General features: G+C 46.7%; 1 long non-coding RNA gene across 2 annotated transcripts in view; it reads left to right on the top strand.

Annotated features, from left to right (window-relative positions):
• Positions 1-25807, top strand: part of LOC119171457 (uncharacterized) — a 198486-nt gene that overhangs the window by 26678 nt on the left and 146001 nt on the right. For both annotated transcript variants that reach the window (XR_012894976.1, XR_012894975.1), the window contains exon 2: positions 12541-12616. This is a non-coding gene — a long non-coding RNA (uncharacterized LOC119171457). The remainder of the gene's footprint in view (positions 1-12540; positions 12617-25807) is intronic.

Genomic DNA, 25807 nt, shown 5'->3' with positions numbered 1-25807 from the left:
TTGAAAACTAATTTTACTGTCATAATCCTGCCGCGATCGGTGCGCAGCGTTTGTTAGTTAAACCACGCGTTGTTGTACGTATCTATATATCTATACGTGCCAGCTTTCGCGAACTGCGCTCCTTCTTAAAGTGACTCTAAAGATGAACAATCACTTGGTTTAAATGAAATGATTTCTGAGAATTCTAATGCCAGAAGTTTCACTGTCATAAGTTCATTATTAGCGTTGAGAATCAAGGTTGAGGTTTAATTTTAGATTTTTGTCATAATCTCTGCGCGTGGCGTCAGAAATTTCAAAATGTATTTCTCGTATTTTCGCTACACTGGCTCAACAAAATTTCCTGAAACTTCGTATGCTATAGGTCTATGGCACCCACAGGTGACAATGTACTTGTTTTCTATCGATTATAGAAGCTATAGATAGGACCCGGTAGACGCCTTGAAAATGTATGACGTCACGGGGTGTGGCGTCTGCACTAGCATTTTTTTTCGGGCGTTCTTTTTTATTTTCCTTCACCAAGCGTCATGTCAGGGTAAGTATGCGTTGTTTTCGGGTATTGTGAAATTATTATTCGCTATTACGGGAGAAATCGCTCTGCCCTTTAGTGTCCCTTCATTGTATTAAAAGGAGTACACAAATTGCATCCCTTGCGATTACGTATATTGTTGAAAATATGTGCACGTTATGAAGAAATGCGCAATTTCGCAGTCTTCGTATTTCTAACCCCTTAGTTCTTATACCCAAGGCCTGGCTGCGCCCTCAGTAAAATTCATTCTTGGTACAACCAGCAGCCTCACGTCACGTCTTCAAAAACGATCAATATGCATGTGCCCTGCGTGGGCAAATGGTCAGAAAAGTAACTTAAAACACGCATTGTTTCCTAGACATAGGCGCGCTCCTGCAGAAAAACTGGCACACCTCTGGAAAGGGCTGCCTAACTATTGTTTTCTTTTATCCCTCGCTTCATTCTCCCTCCCCTTCCCTAATTCCCCAGTGTAGGGTATAGTAAACCGGATGTCTTTCTGGTTAACCTCCTTGCTTTCTCCCTTTTGTTGTTCCCTTTCTTCCTCACTCCTCGCTTCTTTCTGAATGTATTTACCTCTGTAAACGTCAACCCTCCAACGCCAACGGAAGCGCACCTTCGGAGTAACCTTACATGCATTTCTCATATGGTGCACTCGCAATCTAAATCCAATCCAAAGCTCCGATATTAGATGCTCTCCCGCACAGCCGCCTTTGAGAAGTGCATTTCCGCGGGTGCTTTTTTTATACTTATTTTTATTATTTTTTCTCCTCGCGTCCCACCGTGTTTGCGTTCCGCGGGACGTGCTTGGATCTCTCGAGGATCGCACTCTCTGTTTCACCCACGACGCACATGCGTTATAAATCTTTGAGTAACACACCACGGCCGCTCGCTGTATGTATTCGTCTACAGCGGCTCGCCGCGTGTGTTGCGTGCGTGGTTGTGCGTCACGTTTCGTGTGAATTCGAGTTTCTTTTCGGCGATGGAGTGTATGGCGAATATATTTAGTCTGCGGTCCGTGTTCTTTTCCCATTTGCGGAAGAGTATGCGAATGCATCCAGTCTCTGGAAACGTGCGCATGAATGCATTAGACTCCTTACCCCGGTAAGTACACCGTTGTGGTGTAGTGGTTACGGTACTCAGATGATGAGCCGAAGGTACCGGGTTCGATCCCTGTCGCGGGGATCCCAGTTCGATGGAACCGAAATCCTGCAGGCCCGTGCATTGTGCCATGTCAGTGCATGTTAAACAACACCACGTGATCAAAAATTTCGGATCCACTAAGGCGCTCCTCATAATCATGTTGTGGTTCCGGGACGCTAAACACCTGATATTATTATTATTATTATTATTATTATTATTTTAGCATTGAGGCTCTAACTTTGCAAAAGCAACGCAGAATGTGTATACTTGCACTATATGCAGTAAGCAAATGCTTGAATTTCTTGAAATTATGCAACCACTTTTGTTCCCTTCCCCAGTGCAGGGTAGCAAACCGGATGTGTGTCTGGTTAACCTCCCTGTCTTTCCTTGCATCTCTCTCTCTCTCTCTCTCTCTCTCTCTTTAGGCTTCGCTTGAGTATTAGCATGTTGATATTTCATCATAATGAACCGCCACCTTCATTGTTATGGTTTTATGGAAGTCACTACTCGTCCTCAGGTCCAGCCGTGAGTCTGAGGCCGAGTGAGTCCAAAGCGCAAGATATATATTTCCTGAGTGAGGCTGAGTGAGTTTCACTCCTTTTCCGACCTATCGTCCTATATATACCATACTCTTGAGCATTACTATCCGGCTTACCATGGACTCACGCCTATTCGCACGTATTCCAAAAGCAGTGTCGCTAATAAACCGTTTCTATATTTATCGATCAGAGGGGCGAATTAAAGGTGCCTTAAGGGGTGCCCTAATCTCCCTCACGTCAACTCTTCCGCGAATGTTCTTGATAACTTCATCCTATGTTCTCATCTCTTCCAAGAAAAAAGAGTTCAATAGTGCGCGAGAGTTCGTCCAAAGAAAAATTTTATGAGTCCGAATGAGTCTACAGCGAAATATGTACTTAATGAGTGAATCTGTACTTAATGAGTGAGCTTCACAAGTTTTGCTGACCTATTAATTACACGCTCACAGTTATACTGACTTAACACACACAGATACGCGCGAGATGCAGATGCGTTGCTGTAGAATATATATATATATATATATATATATATATATATATATATATATATATATATATATATATATATATATATATATATATATATATATATATATATATATATATATATATATATATATCAGTGGTTAGTGCATCGAACGCGTTATTCCAGGTTCGATTCCTGCTCATGGCTCGTTATTTTTTCATCCACTTTTCTTTCTTCCTATTTACATTCCATTGGTTCTAATAACTTCCCCTGTACATTCCTTGGCATTACTGTCTGTTAGATCTCATTATTATTGTGTTAAAACATGGGAAAACGAGCCCCTAAGAGTGTTTTCACACTCGTTCTTTGGCTTACAGATGGCGCTGGCTGTCACTCCTACTTCTAAATTCACAGATAAACCCAAAAAAGTGGATGGAGGGAAGGCCGCTGTGATAGCTCAGTGGCTAGAGCATCTAACGCGTTATTCGAAGGTCGTAGGTTCGATTCCTGCTCACGGCTGGTAATTTTTTCATTCACTTTTCTTTCTTCTTTCTTCTTATTTACATTCCATTGGTTCTAATAACTTCCCCTGTACATTCCTTGGCATTACTGTCTGTTAGATCTCATTAATATTGTGTTAAAAACACGGAAAAACGAGCCCTTAGGTATACACTTCTTTCCCTTATATATATATATATATATATATATATATATATATATATATATATATATATATATATATATATATATATATATATATATATAACGTAGCTCACCTTACATAATTTACTATGTGACAAGAAAGAAAAAAAGGAAAATTAAAATAGCAGCTTTTTGAAGTGCTGCTAGGCCGTGCACTTAGACTTACTGGGAACACCTACACTTACGAATTCCATCTAAATACAGCACGCGTCCAATACGTTTCCTTAATGATTCTTTCTTCGTGAAAAATCCGTGATCAGGGGCTGTGTCGAGCCGACAACAAGCACACTCGTCTTCCATATAGGCCTATAGAACTGAACTGTCGGAGCGTCGGCTTGACACAACCCCTGTGTACGGATTTTTCATCGCAAGTTTCCATCTTCCCTGTCCTACCGTTTTTGGATTTCTGGTATAAAGCTGTCTTGTGCTTTCTGAGAACTAGAGGCCTACGTGACCATTTTTAACTTTTGTGTAGTGCCACCGCTGCATACGCGTCAGCCCATTGACTGACAATCCTTTTTTTTTCTCTCTTTCACTTCTCTTTCCTCGCTCTCGCGTCTTTATGCCCTCCTTCCCATTCCCCCAGCGTATAGGTTAGCAAACTGGACATGTGTCTGGTTAACCTCCCTGCCTTCTCTCTTGTTGTTCACCTCTCCCCTCTCTCTCATAAGGATGTATACGTTTCTTATTTCGCACGTTTACGATAACGTATTCATTTTGTCTCAATTCTTTTCAGGCTGGCGGAGTTTACGGGTTTCGTATGCGTTTTCTCGTTCTCCGTATTTGCAGCTTGCTAAACTACACGCAAAGCTTGATGGTAGTGAGCAACTTCTTTGTTGTTTGTTTTCACCACGAACACGTGTCTCACCTGCGCAACGTGATGTTTCGTTACGCCGAGAAACGACGAGAGGATCTGCCAGTTGAGTCGTGTGACTCACGCACCATGTACAAATATACGATGCCGTGTATCACACACTCGTACCAGGCACACGGCAATCCATTTGGAATACCGTACGCGCGTCCCTATCCCATTATTTCGCATGTCCACACTCCTGCAACTGACACCTGCCTCACATGTGTACCATCCGTAATGCCGCCGTCGGTGTACTTATCGATGGATTTATGGTTAGCGTGCGGCGGACCAGTTAGATTGCGACACAGGACTCCTCGCATTCGCAGACCACGTCTCGCGAAATGCGAAAGAGTCGTAAATGCAAAACAAAGCAGTCGCGCGCTCGTTCTAGCCTGGAGCCATGCGGGTTTGCGTTATCAGCGTATATGAGGAACGGTTTCGTTACGTCTGCAGTCTTTTCTTTTTTTGTTCCTCAGATGCGACGCATACGAGCGCACCACGTGCGGTTCAACAAAGGGAAACAGCCAAAAGGGCCTGGTGACAGCGAGGACATCTGCAACCTTAATGTGCCGGCGCAAATAATAAGCCTCGTAAATGGGAATGAATGGCTGCGCTGGCTCGCCTGTATATATAAGAAGCCAAACAAGGAAAGCTCGGGGAAGGGAAGTGCCTCGCAGGGGTGCTGGTGCCAGAGTGAGAGGGGGGTTGTCTGGCTAGCCAGTATAAGCCAGCAAGTTTTCCCGGGCGCGTCCCTCTCTCCCCAGACGCATCTTATTTCCACGGCAATGACGGATGGCGCCGGCTAATGAGAAATGTCTCGTTGCCGTTGCACTGGGCTGAAATTAATAAAGGTATTACTCGGCGTGGGAGGGCGCAGCGGGCGGACGGGATAGAGGCAAGCAGGAATAAGGAGGCAGGGTGCTGCTGCCACACTGCTCTTTCTGCTGCTTATGTATACGTGTGGCTGCAATGCGGCGCTCGCGCGCACCAGTGCGGGCTGATAACAAGGAAGAAAGAAAAAAAAAGAGGGGGGAGGGGGTACGTAGGGATATATACGCCCGAAGGAAGATATATGGGAACATCGACGGCGAACTGGCGCACAAGCTCGCTGTCGAGATCTCCCTCCCTTTCACCCTCGCTGAGACGGCGTTGTGTCGCGGGCTGCTATAGAGAAACAAGACGCTGTGCGTACTATAGCACCGTCTGGGCCGGCGGGATGAAGTATGGGCACCTACGTAGGGGAGAGACCCTCCACGCCGCTGAACACACACGCTATACACCAACCAGGGGAAACCCGCCTGTTTCTCGAGACGAGCCTCACTCGTGGTTCGATATTAGTATTCGCCAGAGACGCATGGAGCCGAAATGGAACCGAATGCAGCTCGCTCTCTTTCGGACTCTCCTCGCCTTTTTTCTCGGCGCGCCGCGACTTTGAGTGCAGTGGTTGTGGTCTCCGGACCTGAAATAAGAAAGGCGTAGAAAGTCCGTGTGCCACGGGAACGCGCGTATCATAAACAACCACAAAAGCAGCCGCAAGCCACGTCTCGAAGTATATTGAAAGCACTGTCGTCGACAAACTCGGTTTCGAAGAAAGAAAAGGACGCTGACTCCGCAGGAGTCCCTCGTTTCATATCTCGAGGTCCGCAGACACGTCGCCACTCGAAGGAAGGCAAACTGAACGAAAGGTGTGACCGGAACGGGTTCCTGCTCGAACTCGGTATATGAGGTTTCGGATATTAAGTTTTCCGCGTGCCTTGCACACACGCACGCGACGCGATTTCTTAACAACGCTGTTCTCGTTTTCGCTCAGAGGCAGCCGCACCTGCCGAGAGTTGCGACATTGCTCATGCTATACTCGGTCATAAATCACCGCCAGCTCGCCGCGTGGCCGGCGGTCCTGTCCCCCGTTTATTAACGTGCAGGGCACTGCCCCACACCGTCCATCGGAAGAAATGATATATATATGCCGAGGCTTCGACATGTCGAGATGATAAGTGACCAGCGCTGTATACGCTGGGAAACACTGCAGATGCGGCCGGCAGCAACCTCTCGCTGTGTACAATATATATATGTATGATTGCGCGCAGGCACACGGGACGCTACTGGTTGAAGGCACGCGGGGATGTTCGGTATATAAGAGGGTCTGGAGCAACAACGCGGTGCTTCGGAAAGTGTTTGCGCCGCGCAACAGGAGAAGCAGGGCAAGGCGGCTTCGCCGAATCCCCTCGTCGCCGGTGCAAGCGGGGGATTATTTTTCCCCAGCTGCGAAACGCTTCCCGTATAGGGGCTTTCTCTTGTTGCGCGACGACTCGTTCTCGAAAGCGCGCGTGGGATGTCGGGAGCGCATCAAGCGCCACACCGCGTGCCGTTGGAGAGGGGGGTGCGGAGCTGTAGCACCGAGGTCCATACATCACGCCGGGCTTGGGCTTTCCATCATTGGGCCTCAGAAGGGGGAGGCATGACGTCAGGCAGAGGTATTAGGAGAAAGACGCGCGGAGCGTAGCGGTGTCGCCATGCGTGCCTGCCGCGAAGATTCGGTGCGTGCAGCGCCACCAAGCGGCAGCGCGAGGCAATCGTTCCGAGTTGGTGGGCAGGTTGAGCCTACCTCGTCCGACAGGTTATTTGAATATTTATTCGGCTGGCAAGTCCCCCCTATCCCGAATTCCCGCAGCTGCTGGAGCAGAGAGCTTGAAGCTTAGCCTGCCGGCCTGTCACTCGAGTCCCATGGATTCCCCGGGTGTGTGGCTGGCGTTGAGACACAAGGGAATTCCACCCCCTGGTGGTAGCGTTCTGTAACATTTCCGCATGCAGGAGGGCACTCGGGATGCCGTAGGCTGGTTTGCTCGCCTTAACGAGAGTGTAGGTGCGATTCGTCACGTGTTGCCCCTTCGTATACTGTTCTGGTGCGGTGGACGGACCGCTTCGCAGCTCTCGTCGCGGCTTTGTTTTCCTGCCTGATGGATGACCGGCTTCAGCGCCGGAGGCATACAGCGCATCGCCCGGTTTGGCAGCGTCATGGGAATTTTCATTCGTGAGAGATGAAATGTATAATGAGGTACGAAGTCTATTCACCGTTACATTTCCCGGCGTGTTAATAAAACGTGCGTTCTAATTTTTATTTGACCGTGAGCTGGGATAGTGTATCATCACGCGCGCTTCCGTAAGTTAAAAACACGGATTTTATGCCGCTTCCGAACTGTAAAAATACATGTCCCCTATTGGTTAATGCAAATCCAGGAGCTGCGTTCCAGCTAACGGCGGGCGCCCCCAGTATTTTGAACTCCAGCCAAGAATAATTTACCGTGGGCCGTTGCATAAGCTTTCGCGAGCAAATTGATCGCACGTGCTCTGCATTGGCATAGCCAATATGCATATAAACCTGTTGTGGCTTTGCAGCTTCACTTGAAAAATGTAGCACTGTTTCTCACTGCCGGATGCTTGCTGCAAATTACATACAGAATTTGAGCAGAGTGTGCATGAAAAATCGTCGAAGGAAGAGGATGATGTTGTAAATGTGCAGCGAAAAATTCAACAGCCTTCGGCTAAGTTCTTGGATGAAGTGTGTGTGGCAGCATGAAGATTAGGCATGGAAACAATTGGCACATTTTTTTTTTCACCTAAGCGTTCCTTTTGCAATGGGGTAGCTGCCTTCGCTAATATATATGCATTTCATCAGGAGTGGCTGAAATTTTTTCCTGGCCTTTCCAGAAAACATACCGGTCCAAGCGGCGTCTGTCTAAAAAAACAACGCCAGATATGAATGCTTCTGAAAACGGCTGAATGAAACATGCGACGATTTCGTAGTTTTAGTCACTGCGAAACAAACAAGTTGGATTTATTTATCTTTCCGGAGGTGACGTGGATTCGGAAATAAGTTTTGATATAAAAGAATTTCATCTGTATTGATGACCATATTTTCTATTGTGTACTGCATCAGTTCGTCGGCATCATGGTTGTCCACAACAGTGCGTCATCCCGACGGTTGGTTATGTTGCAAACAAATAGAGAGAAAAAAAACTGAAAATTGCACGTTGTGTCGTTGTGGAGAGGTAAAATCTGTCAGGAAATTTCCCCAAATTCCTCAGCACAGATCAGCTGACGCAGGCTTCTGCAGCCGGCGACGAAAGGTGCCGGCACAACATTCCAGCAACATCGACTTTCCCTTAGTGCTCCCTTTTAAGGGGAGCCCTAAGGTACACTGAGTACCACGCTAAACTTAAGTCACGCAGAATGTTCAAACAGCGACAGTTGAAACAAAAAAAAAAAACTGAAAAAAATATAGCAGCAGCTTAAAGTTGCAGCGGGATCCATTCTTGGGAATAAGCCAAACGACGCTCCGCATCCCCGTCCTCCTCCCCCAGTCAGCACACCCTCCTTCAAAGACGAATGACATTTTGTTTCCAGCTACGCGCAAACCAATCCCAGAGAAGTCCATATATAGACACGCGTCTAAGATCGAAAGGACTTTAAACACGGGTGGATGCGTGGGCGACCGGGAGAGGGAACGGCACCCACGGTTCGCGCTTGGGATCCTCTCCGTTCCTCGCGACTAACTTCGTTCGGCTTCCGAGAGCGCTCGCCCTAAACGCTCCTGCGGAATTCCTCTCGCGCCCCTTTTCTCTCTCTCTCTCTCTCTCTCTCTCTCTCTTTCCTCCTTTTTTCGAATCGTATACACCGGTACACCCGCTGTACAACTCGTACACTTTGCCTTCGTGTATGTGCTTTCCCTTTTCTATCGCGCGTGTCTCTCTATAGCTTCGCACGGACCCTATACAGTTCCACCAGAGGACGCGTCAGTCCAGTCGAGCGTGTGCAGGACAGTATATAGACGTATACGGGCGGGTGAGCGAGCTGTAGCAATGCAGGACCTCGAAGTCTGCTTGTATTGGCACAGCTTTCGCAAATTTTCCGCACGCATCCATCCTTCTTTCCATTTCTTGTTTTCTCTTTCATTCGCGCAATTTTATTAATAGTTTTCGCCTCTCACTGTGCCAGAAACTTTATACCGCGTGCTCTATCTTTTCTTTCTTTTATTTTTTTTTGTTTTATCCGTGACCAGCCGGGAGACACTTTAGGGCAGGGAGAAGTATTGCATCTAGATTGCTCGAATACGTTTTCAATCAATGTCGACCTTCCTGCCCACCGCGGGGACTGCAGCGGGTCCCCTGACTTTTCTGTGTGAAACAAGACAGTTTCTTTTCCTGTTCTTTTTGTTTCTTTTTCTCCATGTAGCTATAGATATTCGAAAGTATTTCAAGGAGAAAGAGACAGCTAACGCGAAAGAGGAATGCTGTTTTCTAAAACTATCAATCTCGGTTAACGATGAAAAAGGAAAATTTATATGCGTTATAAAGCCGTTTTAGCAGGCCAGACAAAGCGACCAGGCGCACGCACGAAAACCTTTGTTCTGTATTTTTTTTGTAATTCTTCTTTCCCCTCCGTAATCTTCTTAGAATAGAGGCTAGCCCTGTAGCGCCCGAGCCCAACCCATGGCTGGTTCGCGGTACCCTGTCAGTCGATTGGATACCTAAAAGAAAGAAAGAAAGAAAGAATGAGAGAGAGAGAGAGCGCACGAGGGAAGATTTCAATCAAGTTGCGACGGGTGGTCGTACGCAGTCTTGTGTCCCTCCAAGACCGTTCAATTTTTATTGGAACGCATATGCTCAACACCCGAACGATCCGCCGAGGTCGGAGGGGCTAAATCTTCTACGCACAAGAAAGGGGAGAGGGTGATCCCCGGGGCCCCGTTATTAAAAGACTTCTTCATCGACGATCTCCGAGGGCAGCCGTATACATAAGAAGCGGTTGCATTGTCAGAAGCGTGAGACGCCGTGGCTGTGGCTAGAACGCCGCAGATCATTGAGAAATGCTCGGTGTGAGGGGGTGCAAGAGCTGCAGAGTGCGGTGCGAAATGGAAAGCGTCGGGTACTGACTGATTGGACCCTGTGGAACAATTTTAACGAGCTGCGTGCTTAGCGGGGTACGAGGAAACTGGATCCCCGACCCAGGTTTTGGCAACGGCGGAGCTCTTTTTAATTCGGCGCTGCTTGTGAATTAGGAGGTGTCCGTTCCCGACGCGTCGATCAAGTCGCCCACACCGTGGAACGGGGATGAGAGTTTTAAAAGAGCGTTTTCGGGGTGCGACATCGATCAGGTCTGCGATTTGTCTATGCACGGATCGTCGCTTGACGCGCGATTGTAATTTCGCGACCCTCGTCGCGGGACGAGCGGAATGATTGTTCGGATTTCATTTCTGACTTCGCAGCACGTTATTTGGTTTAATATGGGCTAGCGCTTATTTTCTTGTAAGTTATTTACTGTCATTTATTACAGGAGAGCCATCCTCAGCTTTAGGCGCTCTTCTATTTGACTCCTAATTGATGGCGGTACCATGGCTGCTGACCCGCAGGTCGCGGGTTCAAATCCCGGCTGCGGCGGCTGCATTTCCGATGGAGGCGGAAATGTCGAGGCCCGTGTGCTCAGATTTGGGTGCACGTTAAAGAACCCCAGGTGGTCAAATTTTCCGGAGCCCTCCACTACGACGTCTCTCATAATCATATGGTGGTTTTGGGACGTTAAACCCCACAAATCAATCAATCAATCAATTGATGGCGGTACCATTTCGCAATGACACCGCCATCGTTATTTCTTTCAATTTGAAGCATTTTTAGTTTATCTGGTATACCCTCATATGATCTCTAATAATTTACCATTTTTTTTCTTGAACACGCTCCAGGAAACATGCTCCAGCATTGAAGTGTTTGGGATTCGCCTTAGAGCGGTGACCTCATAAACAGCGAGTGTTCGAAATTAGAAAGATGCTCTAGCATCTCTCTGTCGAAGGGCATGATATCAACTTTCAGTGGCTTCTGAGTCAGTGCGGCATGCTGGTCAATGAACAAGCCAACGCAGCCCCTCAATCTGCAGACGGAGACGGTGTACCATAATCCATCCCATTCTGAAAGACTGATTCTGCCATGAAAATAGGGCAGATTGCTAACGAAGACGTAAAAATACTATGGAATACACAATGTTTACGGTGCACGCTATACTGCATGGCTGGACCAGTCTCGCTGTCTTCGGCTTCTCTACGAACCTTGTCTCGACTCGAGACAGCGGTGCTTTGCCGACTGTAGCTTGGTGTTGCTTTCACCATTTTTTTTTTGCTTTCTGAATCGGCACGTAAGACAGTACTGCTTGCGACCATTGCGCCAGCGATGAAACTATAGGGCGCGTTTTTTGTCCCTGGCCTCGCTACAGCGCGCAGACATTGTGAACCCGCCTTGACGACAGACCCTTCTCAGAACAGTCAGTGCTCGAATACCGACACGATGTGTATTCGCACAAAAAATCACTCAAGGCCTCATTGAACTTTTTTGCGTGGTATTGGCCTATTGAATAGGCTATAGCATCCCCGCTTGTGTTTATCTTTTCATTCGTCTTCTTTTCTATTTGCTTTCCTTCTTATATTTCGTGCCCATTTGCCCATCCCCCTTAGTGCGGGGTAGCAAACGAAACGCTACAGTTCTGATTGACCTCCATGCCTTTCTCTCAATTTACTATTTCTCGCTCTACAATTTTTAGTTGACCGTAATTTATGCCGGCTACCCCTCTTGACTTGTATGCATGAAAACCAAACAAATGACAAGAATGAATTACAGTATAGAATGGCTTGCGAATTCAGTATGAACGAAGCAACGCGACAAACAAATAAAACTTCAATTTTCACAAGCGTGACGTGCTCACTGCCCCTACATATATCAAAAGAGAGCAAGACTAAAAAAAAAGTTTTTAACAGGAAAATGTTCATCAATGTTTTTATTGTGATAACATATATTTTATTTATTTCACTCTTTACCAGTTTTTTTATAGTTTATTGCAAACTACAAGGTACAACCTGCCCCTGAATTCGCACATCTACTTTATACAATAATTTTCCGTTATGAATTAATTATGAAAATATGTATGTTTACCAACCGCCAGCTCCTCCCCGCGGGGCGTGATGGTGTATTCGCATAGGCTGAGCAGCCTCTCTTCTGCGTGGCTTCGTTTATATATTGCAGCCTATGCCTGTTTCGTTTTTTTTTCTATACTATTGCGCGGAATAAAAGGGTACCCGATATAGGGCTCAGGTTGTGTTCGTAAGTATATAGTAATAAAGCATAAGCTTTCAGTCTTTGAAGTTTAAGGTGTGCCGGGATGAAATATTCATCAGATGTATTTTCATGGACTACTCGCCTTGGATGTTTAATACACTGCCTCCCCCAATGTTGAGTGCCTATTGCGTGCCTTTAATTTATGCCTACTTTGCCTGCAGATGGCGCATCCTAACAAACTATAGTTAAAGCTGTCCTGGAAGGACTGGACTCAGCTGTGAACATCAGCATCACTATGTGAGTATTGAATCGTACGTGCATACAGATTTGTGTGTGTGGAGGGGGGAGGGGGTGCTTTCTAGAGAGATAATGTGGTGTATAGAAAGAACATTAAGCTTAGTATTCCACATTTCTAGTAAATTTATAGACGGGTGCTGCTATGTGAGTATATATGTGTAGTGCGCAACCCTTGACATAATGTGTGTTTCATTCGGCATCTAGTACAGCTTCGAAGTTATTTGACGTCACCTGCGTGGCTCAAGTTCGAGATATTGCCGACCAAAGCCTTGTTTGCCGACAATGTCTTGCAAACAGTGTCTGACGGTGCACTTGTACCACGCAATGGGATGCTCGTACCTCTACGCTCTTACCTTGCATTATTAGATTGATAAGTTACTACATAGAAGCCTAGTTGTGTCACAATTACAATTGATTGACATCACATGTTACCTTAGCGACGCCTTGGTTTTTTTTTTTAAACTTCGTGGCTCATTTTCTCAAAATAGGCTGTAATTTATGGGGTCTAGTAAAAGAAAATAGAATTTGACGGATTGTTTTGTTATTCGAACCAACCTAATATTAGTCTAACGCAATGAAATTACATTCTACGTTGATGCGAACTATGCTTGGCTTCATCTTGAGGGCAACGCTCAAACAATTCGAAGACCGAGAATGAGACAGAACGCATATACTAGACAGAGAGGCCCCAATATTGATTGGAAGTGATTTCGAAATTGATCGAAAAAAGCTGAAATTGATATCGCGGCTTGGCTCTTCCCTTTCGGCGTCGTGAAAGTGCACACGCATTCCTCCCCCCCGTGGCACGTCCTCATTTACGCAGCGCTGTTTCTTTTTTTCGCATACTTTATCTCGCGTCAGGAGATCTCGCTCGGCACCCGTCCGCCTGTGTGCGCCCAAATCCCCTCGACGCGGCCGACCGAGCTCGCTGCATGCCTGAAGACGGCACAGCGCAAGCGTAGAGGGGGTGCAGCGCGCGAGTGCCATGCTTAATCCCGCGTTTTCTCGCCGGAGAAGAGATCCGACGTTTGTTTCCAAACTCGGTTTCGATAGTGCGGAGGAAAAAAAGATCGAGGACGAATATAAAGGATAGAGGAATACGGCTTTGGAAAAAATCAAGAAAAAAAGGCGGCTCGCGAGGGTCTGGAGCTTCGAAGAGGGGATCGAACCTATATATCTACCATCTCACGGCGGCTGCCGCTCGGCTGCCAGTGGCCTTGCAAAAGAGAAAATAAGTTTTGCGCCCGCTGTTGAAGAAGAAATAGCGGTCGTAGTATACGCAGTATACCGATGGAAGTGAAAGAAAAAAAAGATAGCGACACGCTAGACGAGGCCACGGCTTGCAACAGCAGCAGAAGCATGGCGGACACCGTAGGCAGAAGTAAGAATTGGATTCCTCCCGGCAGACGCTTGTATTTTTTTTTCTCCTTTTTGTTCGCTGTTCTTCGCGCTGTTGGGCTTACACGCACACTTCTGTGCTCCCCCCTCTTCTAGATCTCCCACGAGGCGCCTATCCCGACGGATTTGGGCGCGCAATTGATTACAAGGAGGCCCTATGAAGAATACAGGGGTCCAAGGGGACGGCCCCGGGCGCGCCTCTAATCCAGGCCTAGGCACTTGTAAATCCGGCCCAGACAGGCCGCAATGGATGGCGCTGTCCCGCGCGAGGAGCGTTCCGATAGCCGCCCGTCGGAGAAACCCCGGGCCGGAATTGTTAATGGGTTAATGGATGGCCGCCGACGGAGCCACTGCAGCCGCGGCCCCAGCTGCAACCAACGCCCGCGCCAAGACCGCCTCCCCCGACTGAGTACAGCGCGTGTGTGCTGTACCCGAGCACTGCACGATGATCGGGCACTCGTTTGGCGCCCTTTACCGGGCCTGCGTGAATATTTAGATCGCCCACTCGAATGACGTGCTCGCCGAGCATCGTTTGGCGTGATATGCTTGCACGCTGTGTTTCGTCTTACTTTCAACTTCCATTCAAGCTTTCTGAAAGGGCAGGCAGGCGTTGCCCCCCCCCCCCCCTGGTTGGCAGGAAGTTGTTAGGCTGCTCCTCCCTCCCTAATTTCTCTTTGTCGTTTGCAGATTTCTTTGTTTTCGTATGATAAAACAGTAATTACTGTTACGATGCGCTGAAATTTCATCTTAACGAGGGCAAAATGCTATTGCACTGTACTTGATTCGTATAGTTTAACAGGGTGGACAACGGAATTTAATAGCAGTTTCCGTAAGGGCAGGAACCAATGTCGTGGCGTTTCACGGTTTACCAATAAAACCACGGTTTCCAATTCACGGTTTACCAATATTCCAAGATTCACGGTTCACCAAGATTCACGGTTTACCAATAAAACCTTCTGAAGCTTCGCCCCACTCATCATCATTCACTTCGTGGACATGCTGTGATTTTTAAGGGCAAAACTCTTTATAGCGGCACCCGTTCGTCTCCCGTAGTATGTAACTAGTATAACATTTTGACCTCCAAGGTGGTGCCAGTGAGAGACTTCTTCTGTGCGTTGTTTAACAATAAAAAATAGTGCTCAATGTACATGCCAATGGCTGCTAATGGGGAATGAGAGACTGGAGCATTCAGCTTTTAGTCAACGCGCACGCTGCGATCCCTATTAGCAGCCATTGGCATGTACATTGAGCACTATCGGACAAGAAAGGGTTGCTACATTATACTCGCTGGGTTTAACCTCCTTAGCTTTAGAAAGGTTTAGCGAACGTTGAGCCGCAGTGCCATGAATACAATGAACTTGTATATACCATGAATGAACTCGAGGTGGTTAAAAATGGGAAGTAGATACGAAGCGCAAGCCGTAAGAAAGTAAAAGCCGAATTCTCCGCCTTTCATTTCCCATTAGCAGCCATTGGCATGTACATTGAGCACTATCTGACTGAAAAAGTTTGCTACGTTATACTCGATGGGCGTAACCTCCTTGGTTTTAGAAAGGTTTAGCGAGCATTGGGCAGCAGTGCCATGAATACAGTGAACTAGTATATACCGTGAACTCAAGGTGGTTGAAGGTGGGAAGTAGACCCGAAGCGCAAGCCGTAAGAAAGTGTGCGTGTGCCACCTCCCGTTTAGTCCTTGAAATGTCCGCTGGATGGCGGTGCTTCTATATGGGGAATATATGATGAAAAGATGCGAGATGGTGGTATTTGGAGTGTAGATGGACGAACGGACACATAGACAGATGCATGGATGGACGCATGAACGGACGCAGGGGTGGCTGCATGGACGAACGCAGGGACGGACGCACGAACGGACGCACGCACGGACGGGCTGATGGACGCATGTACGGTCACACTGACGGACGCATGAACGGACCGAAGCAAGAACGAATGAACGGACGAATTCTTCGCCCCACTTTCCATCATTCACTCCGTGGATATGCTGCCTTTTTTTTGTTCATGGATTGGCCATTTCAAAGTCACCCAAACAGGTAAACGTTATTCAGTCTCTGTGAGGTAGATTGGATGCACCACACACTTGAACTTTTTAGTACTCAGCAACTGTTCGCACCGTACATGACCTGCAAACTTCTCATGTAATTAAATTCCGAGAAGGAAAGTTTGTTAGTGAGTACAGGGAGACTTATTGTGGTCGCAGAACGTTCACAGCACTATACATATAATTGCCGAGCGAGTGTACCCGAAGTAACAGAGTCGTCACGCCGCTTTTAACTGCTTGCGATGTATGTTACCCTTTATATACTGGGGCTTTGGTTTGGTGTGCTTACGAATGTGTCCCGATCGTTCAGACGTATTTCGACGCGTAGCCAGTTCAGCATCGCCTGTACGAAGCACAAGAGTTGTTTTGCAAGACTCCATTCCCACGAACCAAACTTGTGCGTATGGTTCTTTGTGCTTATTGTGGAAATCGTGCGTCTGCTGGCGACGGAAAATATACAGGACTATATGTGCGAGCACCGACAGAAAGGATCCCCCTTACGAGATAATCTCACCAACCGTCATGACTCATCTGAAGATATTGCGATGCGCCAATCTGAGTGGCGTTGCACGCCATGAAACGGACACGCAGGCCAACACATGCAACACACGCAGGACACTCAGACAAACACTTGCTATCGAGTCTGCTTTGTGCAACGTGCCGATTGAACCTGGAAGGCTGAGAAGGCCTGTCATCAACAACATTCTGATCCCTGAGTCATACAGAGACGGACTTACTTCTAAGTAACACTGTGTACTAGAGATAATATATTCTGCAACATTTGGAGACGCATCTTTCTTGCCTCTGCCGAGACAGCGGGCAGCTCAAGGGTATCGACGTCATGTGTCAAACGTCACAGGCGAACCAAAAGGGACAGCGCTCGCTTTTAAATGCGCGCTCGTTGGCCTGTGCTTTCTCTCTGCCAGTTGGCTGAATAGGAAAGCTTTTAGGGAGGTGACCTCTGCCATTCGACAGCGGGGTCTCATTCAAAGGAAGAGATTAACGTATCCCGACTGCACTGCCACGTTGAAATAAAGTTTTTCTCCTCCTCCAGCTTTTCCTATCCTCCATCTTTTTTCTCCTTTTTTATTATCCGTCGCTTTCATTTCTTAGCTGCCGACTCCGCCTCGCTACGGAAGGCGCGGGTTCAGAAGGCCCGCGGAAGGCTCATAAATTGTGGTGGCGCTAAATCTTTCCTTTGCTATCACTCTTTGGTGAGCGCCGAGGCTGTAAATTCTAGTCGCGTCCTGTTAGCCAGACTGTGTTATACGTACAGACGGCGCTGCTGCGAGCTCATATAAAAGCTGGACGAAAAAGAAGGACGTTTCTTTCGTAATGGCGGATTTCAATCTGAAGTCTGAAGGACGCAGAGTGTTTCAAAGGAGAGGGAGGAGGATGGGGAAGTGCGGGAAAGGATGAGCTTTCGAGCGGCCCCATTAAGTATCTCGAAACATAACTATCGCTTACTATATTTATGCAGTGCTGTTCTACGCAAACGGTGCCGGCGGGTCTGCGCTTCATTCCGCTGGCACGCACGCTGTGTGGCGAAAGACAACGCTTCCGAATGAGAGAAAGAGGCGCAGAGGATGGAGTACAGTGCGAAGAAATGTACGAATGAAACAGAACAAAAACAATAGTAGAGGCGAGCCGCAGCAACGGTATGAAGAAAGATGAAGAGATGTATGAAAGAGAAAAAGCGCGAGGGACTGAGGTAGGAGGAGGGGTACACAACGTCTCTCGATCCATACATGTAGGGAAGTGCGCCGTGCAGACGTACAAAAGTCGCTGACGAATGGCGAATTCCGGCGCGGAGTCTTTTCAACAGCCGCGCGCGAGCAAGCAACACTCTGTACGTATAGGGCGGGCGAAACGCGAGGGGGGAGGGTGGCAGTCGGCTCGTAATTTACAACACCGATGGAAGCGACTACTTGCGCTTGGCCTCCTTTTGCCGTTGCTTCGTTTTCTGCATTTTCTCTCTCTTTCTTTCCGTTGCTTGAGTTGGCATTGCTGCTGAGTTTCGCTAGTCTATGTAGCTGTAGATAGCCGACTTGCTGGCGGACACGCTGAACTCGACTGCGCTGTACTACCAACCACCCTGAGCGAAGAAGAGGAAGATTCCACGTTAAGACATGCGAGGTGGCGGTGGTGAAAGAATAAGAACGAAAGAACGGACGAAGGAGGTGGAATTCAGAAACAGTCGCGCTTGCGTGTGCGCTCGAGTAACAGGAGAGAAGGAGGGACAGAATCCGGAAAGTAAGATAAACTACGAGACTCCCTGCACTTGTGTGCCTGCAAAGCGTGAGCTGGCTGGCCCTGCTCGAAGCTCGGGTGCTGTGCTGCTGGATTTGTCAGATTTATAAACGACTTCTTTGGACCCGCGCTCTTCCACTGGACTGCCTGCGCGAGTTGTCGCGTTGGTGCCCTCCCCCTCTTCTATCTCAGCCGTATAGTTCCACTCTTCACGTTCTCTTCCACCCCCTGCTTCCAAAGTCTGTGGACGTCTTCTATGTGTACTTTCTTTTTCCCCGCTCTTTTCTTTTTGTCCTTTCAAAGTCTCGACCGAGCTCACTGTTCTTACACGAGTCTCGCACCCCTGCTGCGGGACAGAACCGGTGTGGTGTCGTGCCTTGCTGTTTCGAATACCCGTCCCTACGAGTGGCAGTTCAATTTGCATTTGTCCTGCGGCAGTGGGAGCCTCGCTGCGTCGCGAGTCGGGAACTACTTGCCCAAGCCAAGTCACGCCAAGCCAAAGCTAAATCCAAGTCGACCGCGCCTCCGGGGCTTCTTTCAGTGCACCCCGTGCCCGGGCGAACCCTCGCTAAACGAACTCTTTCGCCAGCTTTTCCTCCTTTCCGAATCGTCGAAACAGCACCCCTACTGTTCCTTTGTGCGTACACGTATACATGCAAGCAACCCCTCGAGCGCGGTGTGACGCAAGGAAGGGACTCTCATCTCTTACAGCAATTAACGGGCACTTCTGCGAAACGAATGTTTTTCGGTGGTGCTGTTCCGGCCGCCCGAAAAAGCGCCAAGGGCCTTTCTTTTTTTTGCTCTCTCTTTTCGCCAAGCATGTCTCGTACACGTTCTCTGCCGAAGCTCTCTCTGCTCCGCGCCACAGGCCTCCTCGCCACTTTTCGTTCTGTGTACGCCATTTCACGAGCCCGTCGGTCTCCTCCAGCTTTCGTCTTCTCTGCTGTTGCCGGGTCGGAATTGGTCTAAATTATGTTTCACTCGGCAATCCTCGTTGCTGCAGAAGTCCGGCGCGCCCGTTTTCTCGTGACGCTTCGCGAAACGCCCTGCTTGTGACGAGCTGCGCGGCGAGCGTTCGAGATGAACGCGCGCTCATTTGCTACACTTTTCGCGACCAGCTTTCGCTCGCCTGCTTATTTAAGTGCCCTCTTAACAGTGCGGGCAGTGGGGCGACTCTGGATTAAATTTAAGAAATTATCTCCCCTTCCCCCCACCCAACCACATTTTCTTTTTCCGGCAGGTATACTGACCCCGAAACAACAGACTGTTGTGAGCACTGGCGTCCACGAGTTTAACAAAAGGCAATATTGACTACAACCAATTTTTTCGCGCCATCTTTGTAGACATAGTGTAGATACATTATTATGGAAAACGGCACCACGTAAAAGGCAAAGCGCTTTGAGCACATGAACCCAAACGCCAAATCAGAACACGCCCACCCCCCCACCTCCCACCTCCCATCTAAAACTTATTCTGTCATGGAAACAGAACATAAAATGACTCCACGATGCTTCTCTTTGCGGCCTCTACTTCAGACCAAAAACATTTCCCCCTCCTCCCATCAACCGTCTCCCTCGAAGCAAATTTCTGTCTATGCCACTGCTCATTGGGCGAGCTGGCACGGCATATTGTATTGCTTCAGCGAAACTCAGCATCAGCATGACGTAGATGGACCGAGGTAAGGAACTGCTCATGTTGTCCCCTGTCTTTTTTTTTTTCCTTCCCTGCCTCTGTCCCTTTTCTTCCTGCTTATCGGCTTATAAAAAGTTACGTTAAAGCAATACAAGGTCAGTAGTATAGGCTTGAGTGAAGCTGCATCTTACGAGCTTCGAACCATGGCATGAACGACAATGGCCCGTAGATAAAATTAACCCGACTTTGGTGCCGTTCTTCTGTTAGTTTCATGAGGCAGACGCGATTGAGTGAGCCGGAACTGCATCGACGTCTAGTTTTTGGACAACGCCTAGGACGTAAATATTATTATTATTATTATTATTATTATTATTATTATTATTATTATTATTATTATTATTATTATTATTATTATTATTATACTAGTAGTAGTAGTAGTAGTAGTAGTAGTAGTAGTAGTAGTAGTATATAGAAAGCTACATCTTTGTTGGGGATGGCGCTGCTCAGCACTGGCATAAGCGCGCAGAAATCGGCCGTCGTGTTTCAAATTCGTTCTTCTTCGACATGTTTCGCAGGCTAACGCTAATACTTATGATCATTAGTGGCCAACCTTCAATACCGGTTGGTAGAGAAAATTATTATTAGGCCTATTTTTGCAACCAACCGAACGTCCCGTTGTTGACGACTAAGGCCTGTTCGCACATCATTGGCATTGAGGCTATGCATTTGTAATGTTTGGGATGTAACCGACCCGAAATTCTGAAGCTGTGGAGCAGCTGCAGTTTCGTTATCGACACTTTAGGCTCGCGATTGTGAGTCTTGAACTTCGTTACGTGTTTTCTATTAGTGAAATTTGTATCGTTTTATCCAGTTATCTGTAAGGAAATCGGATCTCTAGCAGAACTAATGCACTGTCACAGAGTTAATCATATGAGAAGAGCTCACATTCGTTACTTTATGCGTCTTTGATTGGCTCTGAGGAAGCAATGATTTTCTATTGGCCAATACTTAGTTTTAACCATTCAAACCAATAAAACATTTTTTGTGCAAAAGGTAAAGAAACAGACAAAAATCTATTGATTAAATGAATAATTATGTCTTTTTGTTTCCAACAAAATGTCTCTATGGCTCTAATGAAGCAAACGAGAATAACCCAAGAAGTATTTCTGTTCGCGGAGCTCAGTGTGATTGGCTACTGGCGTTCGCTAATAATATGTACAACATCACGATTGGCTAGAATTGGCTGCTACGAATAATTATATGTTGTTGCGTCTTGGAAGTTCTAGCCGTGTATTTGTGTAAGTTTAGCAAACTCTCAATTGTAGAAAAACTTTCGTTTCAAGAAAAAAGTACGGCATTTTTCTGTTTAGCAAGCAGGTTTTATAAGATACGCAGACGAGTTTCGGAAAGGAGTCATAAAAATGCAAGTCCACCGTATCTTTATTTCTGTTTTTATTAATTTATTTAAGCCTAATGACGTGTAGTTGTTAAGGAATGTAAACTTGACAGGTGCAAATACAAGAGCAAATAACGTTATTTTTTTTTAGCTGGCTTACTCAGAACGAGTATTTAAGATGTTCCACAGGCATAATGTTATAAGCGTGTCTGTACATAGCACGTAATTTTTTTTAAACTGCGACAACAACTACAAGCTTGCAAGTATTATTTGGTGTGGAGTCCTTGCCGTACGTGGTTTGCGGTCTTTAAATGCGATCAAGTCGCATGTGCTGATCACCCGACTAATGAAAAAAAAAGAACAACATGTCCGCAACTTCGCCAAGCCCGCTATACTGCAACAACGGTAGCACGGCACACTGAAGTTCAACTAAGTTTCACAGCTCGCGTTGATGAAGTGGTTTGTGGTGTGTGGGTTTGAAGAGTGCAGTATATTAGATATGACACGAAGACGGTGGGGTGTGCATCCCAGAAATATAAGTTGATACTGATATAATATCCACTATTTCTTAAAATCCTTCTGTCTCAGTATATTAGCTCATATTTGAAAAGATCCGCATCGCATAGCTTTTTGCTCTATTTTTTTGTTTTATCTACTTAGCTATAAAAGCAGATCTGGAACTTCACACACAGTTCTTATACCCCTGTCACACGGGCACTTAAAAGTATTTTAAGTAAGCGGTCTTTTTCCGAAAAGGAGTTCCTGACAGCAGACACACGGCACAGAGCGAACTCCTTTTCAGAAGCGGTCTTTTTCGTAAACGGCGTTCGTCGATCTCTTTTACGGCTCCGAATGAGTAGCCTCGAAACCAGTGGGCGCCAGGAATTTTCGAGTGGTGGGAAAAAAAGAGCGAATGCTTATTTTTCTGTCACCAAAACTCTTTGTAAAAACAAATTTCATATCCTGCAAAAGGTGTAATGAACTCTTTTAATGGTTATTTCCTTTTCTACTCTCGTAAGCAGCTACAACGCGTCGGCAATATCACGTGGTGACGCTCGGTCTTGCGCTGCTTTATCCTCTCCTTGGCGGCTTTTGCAGCGTCTGCCTCGCTTTCCAGAGCGAGAAGGCAGGCCGTGAGGCTTGCGATCCTCGCTTTTTCTCCCGTACGGTCGCCCATAACGTGTCGAGAGCAGTCGAGAGCAGCAAAAAACAAATACGGTAAATAAAAGCACAGTGGTGCCAGACGGACTTGTGCACGTCGCTAGTTATGGGAATGCTTCCTTATCTAGTGCAAAAAACATTCACATTGGTGTTTTTTTCATCTCTTATTCTTAAATTTATTTGAAGAAACGAGCAGTGCAACAAGTCTTTAATTTGTACATCGTGATACATCGTTTAATTTTCATTGCTTCTCTTTTAACTGCTAGCGCCACGCTTTCGCTAGCGTCTTCGAACGAAAACACTAAAAGGAGATCGTTGCTGCCGTGTGTCTGCGCCGCAAACACCTCTTTGTTAAAAGTCTTTCAACTTCGTAAAAGACCGCTTACTTAAAATACTTTTTGCGCGCCCGTGTGACACAGGTATTATACTCACAGTTCTCTGTTCACAAAACTGCATGGTCCTATCTTGTTTATAAAAACGCCACGAACATTCACTATATGACGTACGGAAGTTATTGGTTGATATAAATAAATCGTGCGCGTGTTCAAGAAAACAACGCTTATCGATTGGAAAGCATACTTTATTACCTTCGACAAACTTTCCGTCCTTGCTTTGGCGAATATTGAAAACAAGGTCCCGGGAAACAACATAGCTCCGCCTTGAAACAATTTCCTCGCCCACGCGCTGCCTGTGCTTGTAATAAATCTGCGTTATACAAGATTTTTTTTTTCCATCTTCACAGGTTAAATTGCCAATTTTCGCTGCTTTTTTTCAAATATAAACTGTAGGCGTTTAGCGTACATGCTCTCAACATGACGAATTCGCGGTTTAATTAGTTCCTCGCTTCCGAAAGAAGGTGTTGGCTTCTTGACATAAAAATATGAAGAAAACAGGCAACAAAATTGAAGTTCACAAAGGAAAAAAAAAAAAAAACGAACGCCAGCCTTTTTTTGGTCAACCTTATACCTTCCACCGGAGTTCCATTAATAAACTGGAGCGCGTTTAGAATTTACAGTCGTGTGGAGCCTCTCGTTGCTCGTGTAGAGCACAGAGACTCTCACCTGCCTATACGCACACACACACACACACACAAGACATGCAGCAGCTATGCATGGGGCCTTACGCATGTGTCGCCTTTTCTCCGTCTTTTTTTTTTTCTTGCTTCCGCAGTCACAAGCACAGCAGCACGTAATTCCGCGCCGCCGTCAAGAGTTGCCGATTTTTCTCTTCCGCGCTATTATGCATGTTCCACGAGCTCCGCTTCCACTCATTTTGCGCAAAAAAAAAAAAAGAAGGACAGCCAATTTTGAGAGCGCTCGCGAGAACTGTGTATAAGTGCAAGGCCTGCGCGAGCGCCACCACCCTTCTCGTGGGGGATATGTGTTCCTTTCACTTGCGTCGCTGTATCTCTCTTTTTCTTTGTTCTTTCATCTCGCTCTCTTCGAACTCTAGGATACGTTTGCGCCGCTTCGGTGAACCGCCGGCTAAAGGCTAAACTACGATCTGATTTGTTAGTCGCCTTCTTTGTTACCTCACATTACTTTTTTTTTTCTTTTTTGTCATGCCACCTTCATTTCGTCGCCGTCGATCGCCGTCGCACTGCGGCGCGCTTTAACCCAGCAAGCAACGGTATTTATCACGCCGGAATCGCGCTGTGTCTCGATGAACGAAAAAAACAACAAGAGAGCGAGAAAGATAATTTTTACGTGATATATGGTTCGAGAGAAATGCTTCGTGTTTAACGTCACCGCCGAACAAAGCGAATTAGCAAAAACTGTCTGTACGGGTCCGTACAAATTTATTAATAAACGTTGTCCGGAAAAGAAAAAAATTAAAAAGAGAAGAAGAGGGGTGGGGGGCGACGAAAGACAATTTTGAGTCTCCGTATTTGGCTTTTGTTCTCGCGATGACGGTGCTTCGGTGGTGTCATCTTCTCAGAAACGAAGAGAAAAGGAGAAAAAAAAATATAATCAAGAGAGATCAGGACCACACCGGCGGTGATTGAAGAAGACGAGAAAATTGCGAACGAATGAAAAAAAAAAAAATGCCGACGACATCCAAATAGAAAGTCACATAGCGACGCGCGGCTGTGGTGCGAAGCAAGATACAAGAGAAAGTAAAACGATAAATGCTACCGGGAGATTGTCAGTGAGAGATGTGCCTTAGAAACAGAAACAGCGGCAGCCTTTTGTGCGTGCGTCTGTTGGAAAGCGAGGGAGGACAGTGTCTTCTGAGGGGGAAGGGCGTAGGAGGAGGGGGAGGGGCACGCTTTGCGGTAAGCGAGGGTTAAGCAACCGAGGCACAAATACAATAATGAATGTTCTCCGAGAAAGAGGAGCGCTCAGAACAGGAGGTGCGCGGGAAGAGGAAGTGGGGGGGGGGGTGATGCTTATTAATAGCCACATGCGAGCGTTGAAAGCTCTTCGCTTTTATATGTATACAAGTCGCGCGGGGTGGTGCGTCGTGAATAAATAGAAGCGAATATATCGAAGACGTAGGAGTGAGCAAAAAGCGAAGCCACGTATATATACACACAGGTTGGTATTGAACGCCGTGAAGTGTATAAGTGCATATACACTATGTCTCAGCCGAGGCACGCAAACAAGTATAAGTGTAAAAAGTTAAGCGCCGCAACCTTTGTCAAGCAACTCACGCGGAAGGAGGCGCTGAACGTTGGCTGTGAGAGACCTGCAGGAAATAGATGGCGAATGCGCACGTGCAAAGGAAAAAAATAACGAAAATGACAAAAATGTTCGCGAAGGAGGAGTATATGGAAGGAGCATAATAAATTGAAATTGGAAGCGGCATTAGCTTTGACTTATGGAGTTCTGGTGTAAGCGAGGGAATCTCTGTTCCTGTTTATATACTGTAACGATCCGGATACTTAAGTTTTTTAGAGGCTCTGTGTGTTTTCCTGCTTCGAGCACTTTGTCAGTTCCCTTCCAAATTCTTCAAACGGATATATACTTGTATGCATGGAATGCACGAAACGTCGATGCATTTCTGTATAGTGATTCTGCAGAGCCCCGTTGCTGTACGATATAGGAACTTGACGCTGAGAGAAAGTTTATGTAAGGTTTATTTGCATGGTTTGACATTGAGTCTCTGGTTATGAAGCGTCTAAATCCTACTTACGTGTTGTATAGGTTATCCTTTCATGATTCATTATGAAAGCTTGCCTGCGCGAACAAAGCCGCCCTAAAGAATTTACGACAGGCCCACCTACCTGCCACTCTGCAATTTTTGCACGAGTTTCGACTTGTCCAATCTGATCTTGTGCAAAATGTGCATCTTGTGC

The sequence above is a fragment of the Rhipicephalus microplus genome, chromosome 4, assembly GCF_043290135.1.
Source record: "Rhipicephalus microplus isolate Deutch F79 chromosome 4, USDA_Rmic, whole genome shotgun sequence".
NCBI classification, from domain to species: domain Eukaryota; kingdom Metazoa; phylum Arthropoda; class Arachnida; order Ixodida; family Ixodidae; genus Rhipicephalus; species Rhipicephalus microplus.
This window is presented reverse-complemented; position numbering and strand designations above follow the sequence as displayed.